General features: G+C 41.6%; 1 protein-coding gene across 2 annotated transcripts in view; it reads left to right on the top strand.

Moving 5' to 3' along the window:
- The first annotated feature begins 823 nt into the window (after positions 1-823).
- IL16 (interleukin 16) overlaps positions 824-10,532 on the top strand; it is a 219,654-nt gene continuing 209,945 nt past the window's right edge. For both annotated transcript variants that reach the window (XM_073653140.1, XM_073653139.1), the window contains exon 1: positions 824-1,508. The gene's annotated coding sequence lies outside the window, so the exon portion shown is untranslated. The remainder of the gene's footprint in view (positions 1,509-10,532) is intronic.

Genomic DNA, 10,532 nt, shown 5'->3' with positions numbered 1-10,532 from the left:
CCATGTCCCTGTGTATCGCACACCTTGTGCTTTTTGATACTCCAGTAACATTGCAGCTCTGAAATATGGCAAAACTGGTGGCGAATGGCATCTTGGCAGCTTCACGCTTGATTTTCCTCAATTCATGGACAGTTATTTTGCGCCTTTTTTGGCCAACACGCTTCTTGCGACCCTGTTGGCTATTTGCCATGAAACGCTTGATTGTTCGGTGATCACGCTTCAAAAGTTTGGAAATTTCAAGACTGCTGCATCCCTCTGCAAGACATCTCACAATTTTGGACTTTTCAGAGCCCGTCAAATCTCACTTCTGACCCATTTTTCCAAAGGAAAGGAAGTTGCCTAATAATTAAGCACACCTTATATAGGGTGTTGATGATGTCATTAATCAACACCCTTCCTCATTACAGAGATGCACATCACCAGATTTACTTAATTGGTAGTTGGCTCTCAAGCCTATGCAGCTTGGAGTAGGACAACATGTATAAAAAGTATCATGTGATCAAAATACGCATTTGCCTAATAATTCTGCACGCGGTGTAGTTTAATGCATTGTTAGTTTATAATAACACACAGTATATTATTCATTAAGCAATGACAGCTCAAGCAGTAATATTCTAGTAATTTATTTTTCACAGGTAATCCAAAATAAACCACTGTACAATATATCTTTGTCACAGAGATAGTTGATGTACTAAAATAGTAGCATTAAATTACTGACAAATGGTCGTGCGCTGTCACTGTGCGCTGTCTTAGATTTTTACTAGAGGCAGTAAAGCGTTCTGTCCCCTGTCACGTCATTTTGCTCCACACAGACATTATTCACCCTCTAGCAGCCTGGAAACACTTTATGAAAGGCGTTTTCTTCCTGGTAAAGCAAGCAGAGAGAACTTTTTTTTCCTTTAAAAAAAAAACAAAAAAAACCTAAATGATTCATTTTAATTTTAGGCATGAAGTATAGCTAATGTGTAGCAGTACAGAACTATATAAACAGACAGACAGCCAGCTAACAAGCCGCTCGGAGGACTTAAAGAAAAAAAAAAAGAGTGGCTTAACCCTTCACTGGCACCCTTCAGCGTAACATTACCAGTTATGCTGTCATATAACCTTGGACGCGTGCTTTTATAACAAACCAGAAACTCATGAATGTTGAAAGGAAAGTTTTTTTCATGTTCCCTCGTGGTGCAGGAAAAAAAAGGTTATGACCAAAGTGGTTTCATTCAGTGAAATAGCATCTCTTTTATGCACATCTGTCTCACTGGGCGGTATTTAAAATGCAGAGACTCAGGCAATTATGATTTACTGGCAAAGCTACTCAGTCACTGCAGAGGGAAGAAAAAAGTGCAGGAAAGTGGAGCTCGCTGTGGATGTGTTTAGAAGCAGAGGAGGGAAATACACTCAGGAGTTACAGGCTCTTCACTCAGGAACATGGACTGGCCGCTCACTTTATCCTTGGGAATAACTTTGTGTTAATGAATCTGTAAAGAAGATATTCAATATTCTTGGCAATGGTAAGTCCTTTTTTCTTCGTTTTTAGTGACTTATAAAGTGGAAGAGTTTGCCAGATGTTTTTCATTTCCAGTAGCAGCAGTTTGCCCTGTGTTATTTTTAATTAAGAGCAACCAAAGAAAGGGCTCTTTCTATATAAGAGCAGAGACGCAGTCATGCCGGGGACTCTGCTACTCAGGCACCAGTCGCAGAACAGAAAATCATTGTGAGGTATACAAACTGTTGCTAGAAATATGGTGTAGAACAAAGCGATAGCATTAGAGGTTTTATAATGGTAACATATTTTTTATTTTTACCGGAGCAGTGTACAGTTAAATACTAAGTGATCCCCTTCTATCTATAGACAAGGAAAGTTTACACAACATTATGAATATCACAATCTACTAGAGCAGGGTTCCCCAACTCCAGTCCTCAAGGCCCACCAACAGGTCATGTTTTCAGGATTTCCTTAGTATTGCACAGGTGATGTAATTATTGCCTGTGCAGGTGATGTAATTATCACCTGTGCAATACTAAGGAAATCCTGAAAACATGACCTGTTGGTGGGCCTTGAGGACTGGAGTTGGGGAACCCTGTACTAGAGTACTAGGGATACCACTATTTTCTTAAGGGCTAGTTCACTCAACCTTTTTTTTTGGTCCGATTGCTGACCGCGGAAAAAACGGACCAATGTTGTTCAATGAGGCCATGCAGATGAACAATATTTTTCACTGAGCGAATCGGCGTGTGAAAAAAAATCACAGCATGCACAAGTTTCTTCCATAAGTCGGATGAGTCTCATCCATTCAAGTCTATGGGTGCGCAAAAAAAAAAATCAGATGCCAAACAGAGAAACAATATTGCATCCAACTTTTACGGATACATTTTGATTCTTTGCAAATAGATAAGAAGGGCGCGCAAATAGTGCCGTTACCAAGATATAACCAAGGTTAGAAAGTGGAATAACTTTGCTCACCTTCTATTGTTGTGAGAATGCACAACTCATGTAGCTGACTGACGGAGTGCTGCAGCAGACACCAAGCCACCGTGGGTGAGGATTAGTACCAAGGAAAATAGCCTACGGTACCTGATGAAGTGGACAGGACGTCCATGAAACGCGTTGTTTTAAGCCTTATCATGTTTGAATAAATAACTTATTAATTGACTTATTTTATTAATCCAGTTTTAATTCGTCACACGGAGGAGCGCGGAATTAGAGACACTTCTTCATCTTTTCATTGTGATTCTTTAACATAGGAAACTGTAAATGTCTTGTAAATGAATAATCGCTGCTGCTGTAAGAAAAACAGATTGTATATGAACTGCACACGGAAGACAAGTGAGAAAAAAATCATCCCACTTTTCTGGATGAAACTCTGAACAATTATTTATAAACTCGTGGGAGTCTAAGCTAAGGGTCAGTAGTTCGAGTTGGAAAGACCCATGGAAACAAAAAAAAATATTAGAGAATTTTTCTATAGTCATTGTTTGATACCTGTACATTGTGTTTTGTTTGTATTTAGTAGATTTTTATTTTAATGTCCAAAAAAAGGTGATCATCTTCATTCCACATTTTGGCATTTGTATGGTAAGCATTTTGCATATTTTGGCATAATATATTTGAATGCTTGCCCGGCCTCGGCTATTCATTTGAATACCTTCAGGGTGGTATACTGGGAGGTATAACAAAATCTGAAAATAAACAGATGTCTTGCTCTGCCATTTTTATTTTAATTTAATTGTAAAACTATTAAACCACTTGTTTAAATCGAACCTGACATCAGGATTTACCCCTCCAAGATACTTAGAGCGTGTTATCAATCCTAACACTGTTTTTAATTATCACTGTATGATCACTAATTGCTCGTTCAGTATGTTTAAAGTCGATATTTAATGTAATAGTTTGGGCGCTTGGGCTAGTCAGGAACTGTTACCTCTATTCCAAAGGTGCGCTGGTGTCTGGCCCACCGCAATTGACATCCCAGTGTGTACATGGAAAGCAGGGAGGAGGAGAAGTCTTCCTGACAAATTAGTATATTATGCTACATTGGAATACTCAAGTAAAAGCTACATTGATGTTAGTATGTTTCCTAAATAGCTCATGTCTGGAATAGCTATAGGCCCTAATAATGAAGCATGTCTAACTCTTCGCTTTGGCAGCTTCATGAAGATTATTGTCACTAAGAAGCTGCAGGTTCACAGACAAATTCTGGGTTGAACCTGGCAGAAGAGAGGTTCATTATAATCAACATAGTGAAGCGCTAAAACCCAAATTTCCAAATAGAAAACGAGGAACAAATCATGTGAAATGCTACACTCACCACAGCAAGATTTTAGGCCATGCCCTCAACCGCACAACCTAGCCACACCCATTTACCATGTCATTCTCTCCTTACCACATAAAGAAAATGTTAGAATGTGATAAATGAATACTATAACAATAATGAATACTGTAAAACCAAAACCCAAAAAAACATTGCAGATTTACATTCTTGGATTTTTTCCCCATTTATCAGTACATGTACAGTACAGACCAAAAGTTTGGACATACCTTCTCATTTAAAGATTTTTCTGTATTTTCTTGACTATGAAAATTGTACATTCACACTGAAGGCATCAAAACTATGAATTAACACATGTGGAATTATATACTTAACAAAAAAGTGTGAAGCAACTGAAAATATGTCGTATATTCTAGGTTCTTCAAAGTAGCCACCTTTTGCTTTGATGACTGCTTTGCACACTCTTGGCATTCTCTTGATGAGCTTCAAGAGGTAGTCACCGGAAATGGTCTTCCAACAATCTTGAAGGAGTTCCCAGAGATGCTTAGCACTTGTTGGCCCTTTTGCCCTCACTCTGCGGTCCAGCTCACCCCAAACCATCTCGATTGGGTTCAGGTCTGGAGACTGTGGAGGCCAGGTCATCTGGCATAGCACCCCATAATTCTCCTTCTTGGTCAAATAGCCCTTACACATCCTGGAGGTGTGTTTGGGGTCATTGTCTTGTTGAAAAATAAATGATAGTCCAACTAATCGCAAACTGGATGTAATAGCATGCTGCTGCAAGATGCTGTGGTAGCCATGCTGGTTCAGTATGCCTTCAATTTTGAATAAATCCCCAACAGTGTCACCAGCAAAGCACCCCCACACCATCACATCTCCTCCATGCTTCACGGTGGGAACCAGGCATGTAGAGTCCATCCGTTCACCTTTTCTGCGTTGCACAAAGACACGGTGGGTGGAACCAAAGATCTCAAATTTGGATGCATCAGACCAAAGCACAGATTTCCACTGGTCTAAGGTCCATTCCTTGTGTTCTTTAGCCCAAACAAGTCTCTTCTGCTTGTTGCCTGTCCTTAGCAGTGGTGTCCTAGCAGCTATTTTACCATGAAGGCCTGCTGCACAAATTATCCTCTTAACAGTTGTTGAACAGATGTGTCTGCTGCTGGAACTCTGTGTGGCATTGACCTGGTCTCTAATCTGAGCTGCTGTTAACCTGCGATTTCTGAGGCTGGTGACTCGGATCAACTTATCCTCAGAAGCAGAGGTAACTCTTGGTCTTCCTTTCCTGGGGCGGTCCTCATGTGAGCCAGTTTCTTTGTAGCGCTTGATGGTTTTTGCAACTGCACTTGGGGACACTTTCAGTAATGATGGCCACTCATTTTTCTTTCCTTAGCAGCTTTTTTCTTGCCATAATACAAATTCTAACAGTCTATTCAGTAGGACTATCAGCTGTGTATCCACCAGACTTCTGCACAACACAACTGATGATCCCAAGCCCATTTATAAGGCAAGAAATCCCACTTATTAAACCTGACAGGGCACACCTGTGAAGTGAAAACCATTTCCAGTGACTACCACTTGAAGCTCATCAAGAGAATGCCAAGAGTGTGCAAAGCAGTCATCAAAGCAAAAGGTGGCTACTTGGAAGAACCTAGAATATAAGACATATTTTCAGTTGTTTCACACTTTTTTGTTAAGTATATAATTCCACATGTGTTAATTCATAGTTTTGATGCCTTCAGTGTGAATGTACAATTTTCATAGTCATGAAAATACAGAAAAATCTTTAAATGAGAAGGCGTGTCCAAACTTTTGGTCTGTACTGTATATTAAATAACAAGTTAGTGTGGATAGATTTTGCAGGACCCAGTTCATCGGCCAGGCCAGTAATCTCTGGCTGCTGGACGAGAGCCCTGAGAACCACCTCCTATCTCACAGCATCCTCAGCTCAGCTTAGGCTTAGACGGCCTGGTGCAATGTCACATATATGTCACACCTCAACAATGACATCACACCAGGCTGGGTCATCAAAAGAAGAAGTGTAGATGCCCAGCGGTAAGAGGGTGGGAGTTCTCAGGGCTGCTGTCCGACAGCCAGACATTACTGGCTTGGCCTCTACACTGGGTCCTGCAAATCGATTTGAATCAACTCTAAACATAACCCTACACATTAATCCTTGGACTCTATATCCGAAACAATGCACGACCACTAATAAAGATGAACACAACTCCGCTGTTTTAAAACAGTAATTTCTTAGTCCTGTAAAAGGACAGTAAAATACTATATTCATATTGGCAACAACATCAGTTAAAGTAAATGCAAACCGTTTTATAAGGGTGGACCCGAGGCACACAGTACATACAGCAAGTGCATTTCTACTTTATGGAAGCAATTTAAGACAGTCTTGGTTTCTTATTTATTTTTTGTATTTTGCATCTGATCCATGATCTAGTCACGGTTAGCTTAAGGATCAAACTATCATAAAGCAGATCAAATTACTGAAATGCAGAAAATGGCAATTGACTGTAGACAAAGGACATTCAAGTATGAGAATAGAGGCGAGTGCCTGGCAAATTAGGGATGATTTATATAGGTCATAACTGTTCTTGTATAACAGGATTAATATATCAGTCATTGAATAGGAATAGTCACACAGCTTTATTTTATGAATGAACCATTAACACAAGGATTACATTAGTAATAAACTTTCAGTGAATCAGTAACTTGTAACATAATGATAATATTAATGACTACTGATGTATAGAGTAGCGTCAAGGCAACGGATGTGTGGAGTTATGGTGGGGTTGCCTGCCCTTACTTGGGCCTAGTGTTTGCAAAATCATAAAAAAAAGTAGCAAAAATAATTTCCATGGTAAAAAGCATTGCTTCTTGCAATAGTTTCTCGTTATCCAAACCTAAAATATGTGATTTTGATGTTTCACTCCTGGAACTCCATGGCCCATGTGAAAACTTGGTAACATGGCCCCCAAATTCATGCATCACTTGTAATACTGGTCTTCTCATATTGAAATATGGACTTTACTTAATGCAAATTTAATAATATAGACTACACATATTATTAGATGTATCACTTAGACCTGGTGTACTTTACAGTGCATTGTGAAAGTATTTGGCCCCTTTGAACTTTTCTACCTTTTGCCACATTTCTGGCTTCAAACATAAAGAAGATATAAAATTCAATTTTTGGGGGGAAGAATCAACAACAAGTTTATTGGATATTTTAAACTTTTTTAACAAATTAAAAACTGAAAAGTGGGGCGTGCAATATTATTCGGCCCCTTTACTTTCATTGCAGCAAACTCACTCCAGAAGTTCAGTGAGAATCTCTGAATGATCCAATGTTGTCCTAAATGACTGGTAATGATAAATAGAATCCACCTGTGTGTAATCAAGTCTCCGTATAAATGCACCTGCTCTGTGATAGTCTCAGGGTTCTGTTTCAAGTGCAGAGAGCATCATGAAGACCAAGGAACACACCAGGCAGGTCCGAGATACTGTTGTGGCGAATTTAAAGCTGGATTTGGATATGAAAAGATTTCCCAAGTTTTAAACATCTCAAGGAGCACTGTGCAAGCGATCATATTGAAATGGAAGGAGTATCAGACCGCTGCAAATCTACCAAGACCCGGCCGTCCCTCTAGACTTTCATCTCGAACAAGGAGAAGACTGATCAGAGATGCAGCCAAAAGGCCCATGATCACTCTGGATGAACTGCAGAGATCTACAGCTGAGGTGGGAGAGTCTGTCCATAGGACAACAATCTGTCGTGCCACAAGCCACCTGGGAGACACACCAAACATGTGGAATAAGGTGCTCTGGTCAGATAAAACCAAAATCAAACTTTTTGGCAACAATGCAAAACGATATGTTTGGCGTAAAAGCAACACAGCTCATCACTCTCAAAATACCATCCCCACTGTCAAACATGGTGGTGGCAGCATCATGGTTTGGGCCTGCTTTTCTTCAGCAGGGACAGGGAAGATGGTTAAAATTGAGGGGAAGATGGACGGAGCCAAATACAGGACCATTCTGGAAGAAAACCTGTTGGAGTCTGCAAAAGTACTTAGACTGAGACCGAGATTTATCTTCCAACAAGACAATGATCCCAAACATAAAGCAAAATCTACAATGCAATGGTTCAAAAATAAACGTATCCAGGTGTTAGAATGGCCAAGTCAAAGTCCAGACCTGAATCCAATCGAGAATCTGTGGAAAGAGCTGAAAACTGCTGTTCACAAACGCCCTCCATCCAACCTCAATGAGCTCGAGCTGTTTTGCAAGGAAGAATGGGCAAGAATTTCAGCCTCTCGATGTGCAAAACTCATAGAGACATACCCCAAGCGTCTTGCAGCTGTATTCGCAGCAAAAGGTGGCGCTACAAGTATTAACTCAAGGGGGCCGAATAATATTGCGCGCCCGACTTTTCAGTTTTTAATTTGTTAAAAAAGTTTAAAATATCCAATAAATTTCGTTCCATTTTACGATTGTGTCCCACTTGTTGTTGATTCTTCCCCCAAAAAGTAGAATTTTATATCTTTATGTTTGAAGCCAGAAATGTGGCAAAAGGTAGAAAAGTTTAAGGGGGCCAAATACTTTCACAATGCACTGTAAATATCCATGTCAGAATGGCTGTATAATTCTGATATTAAAAGAAGCATTTTATAATTCAGCTTTTGAATGAAATAGATTATGAGTCCAAGTGTATTCAATCACCGCCCACCTAGCCTGACAGCTGCAGCTTGTACTGAGCTGTGTGAGATCTCAGCAGCAGGTGAGACATTGAGGAACTGTTAATCAGGCTAGCTGAGTGGAGAATGAGCTAAACTTTCATAAAGGATTAAACTGCCATTCTGACTTTAATGTTCAAAGTAAGTACACCAGCATAATCATCACCTAGGTGACCTGGATAATAATGTATGCAGTTTCACAGATACTGTAAGACTTGGGCTACATGGTGCCTTTTGTCGCATCATAAAAATGTTTAATAGTGACTTTTATTTCCAGTCGCTATCAGTTGCTCTGTAAGGATGTGGTACTGCATCTCTGTGGTTCTGATGCTACTGTTCCTTTAGGGCATTTAGAGACCACATCAGAGCATTATTGGATATGCATGTTTAATTTATTCCCCTCCCACCCCACAAGTTGAGAACAGGAGATAGATGACTGCTATATACGCTAATGCATTTAGGTACTGTTCCTCTTTACCTATTAATTACTACTGTTGAAGAACCTGTGAGATAGATCTCCTTACCAGGGTTCACAGGTCCTGTCCGGTGGCTGTCGAGCAAAACTGATCATATTAGATAGATGGCTTTTGGTTGCAGAATTCAGTCTTAGGGCGCAGTCAGACGGCCGTATAACACGGATGTTCTCATCGCAATGCTCGGACTGGTCGGAGACTCTCCTGAACTGATCGTGACAGCAAGTATTTCTATGCAGCTGTCAGGCTCGGGTCAGGAAAGCCGCTGGCCAGTCCGAGCATTGAGATGCGATCATGATCCGTGTTATACGGCCATGTGACTGCACCCTGGGGCTATATTTACACTGCATTTTGCCATGGGTTTAACATATATACTCTGACTACTTCGGCGGCGCCAGATTAGTCTCTTCTCTCCCAATTGTCCCCAGCCAGATTTCCAAACTATATTTTATCTGTAAAGCATTTCAGAGAGAAATATACCTGGCTGCAATTGTGCAGCCAGACTCTTATTTATCCTGTCCATGGTTTGGGCAGCAAGAATTAGGTGATAGGTTCCCTTTAAATGGAATGTTACTTTTGAATGCCACCATGGCATCCATCGCCAAAAGAATCTATTGTAAAAAAAAATACATTTTACGTCTGCATTTTCTTTTTACTGGACACGTCAATTTGAAAAAATTGGGATTTCATTTTGCAGGGCTCTGGCAGTGCTCCTGACGCGCCCCCTGGGCCAGTGTTGTTTGAGGGATACCCGGAGCCGGATCAGATGGGGGTTGTAGTCTCCGAGTGGCGGTGACCCGGTCCGTGCCCAGGGTGTCAAGCTCAGTGTGTGGCAGTCCTACAGATGTTACTGGATGTTCTTTAGTGTCGACTACGCCACCCGTTGATTTGCGGTCACTACGGCCGCCGCTGCAGCAGGGTCCGCTGAGGCTGGTGGTGTGTGTGCAGCTCAGGTAGTATAACCCCCAACGGGAGGGGTATAGCCTCAGGGGGTCAGTTGCAGAGGATGGTGGTTGTGGAGGTGCAGTGAGGATGGTAATGAAACTCAGAGTCGGGCTGTGCAGTTCAGGGTTTTTACTTACTGCTTTTGTGTTGGTCACTCCGGCCTTGAGTGACCACCTGAGCCGTGCTGCGTCCACCAGGTCCTGGACTCGGCCAACCCCCAGGTGATTCTGGAGCGTGTTCCTGAGCTCCCTTTCTGACTTGTCCTTCTCTCTGGCCTTCCCCACCAGGGATCCACCTAAGTCCGGCTCCCTCGGGCCTCTTGTTGGTAAAACCCTTGTCTCTGGGTTCCCTGACCCTATTCTTGGTCTGCCTTTCGGGTGGATTTAGTGGGTGGTCGTGGCAGATCCTGCCCACGACCTCCGGTCTCTGGCTAAGGATTAGTGCCCTCCACCAGCTTGGGATCCGGTACCCTTGTGCCAACTCTTCACCCTCTGGTCTAATTTTGGGTTCTTGGAGTTCCCTCTTCTCCCCCTCTGGGTCCTTCTTTTCTCCTCTCTCTCACTCTCTTGGCCTTGGAGCTGGCTGAGCTGCTCTGCTTG

This window comes from Phyllobates terribilis, unplaced genomic scaffold (assembly GCF_046119375.1).
Source record: "Phyllobates terribilis strain yellow unplaced genomic scaffold, ASM4611937v1 Scaffold_11__3_contigs__length_659146591, whole genome shotgun sequence".
Taxonomy (NCBI): Eukaryota; Metazoa; Chordata; class Amphibia; order Anura; family Dendrobatidae; genus Phyllobates; species Phyllobates terribilis.
The sequence above is the reverse complement of the archived record's forward strand: the minus strand, read 5'-3'. Positions and strand labels throughout refer to the sequence as shown.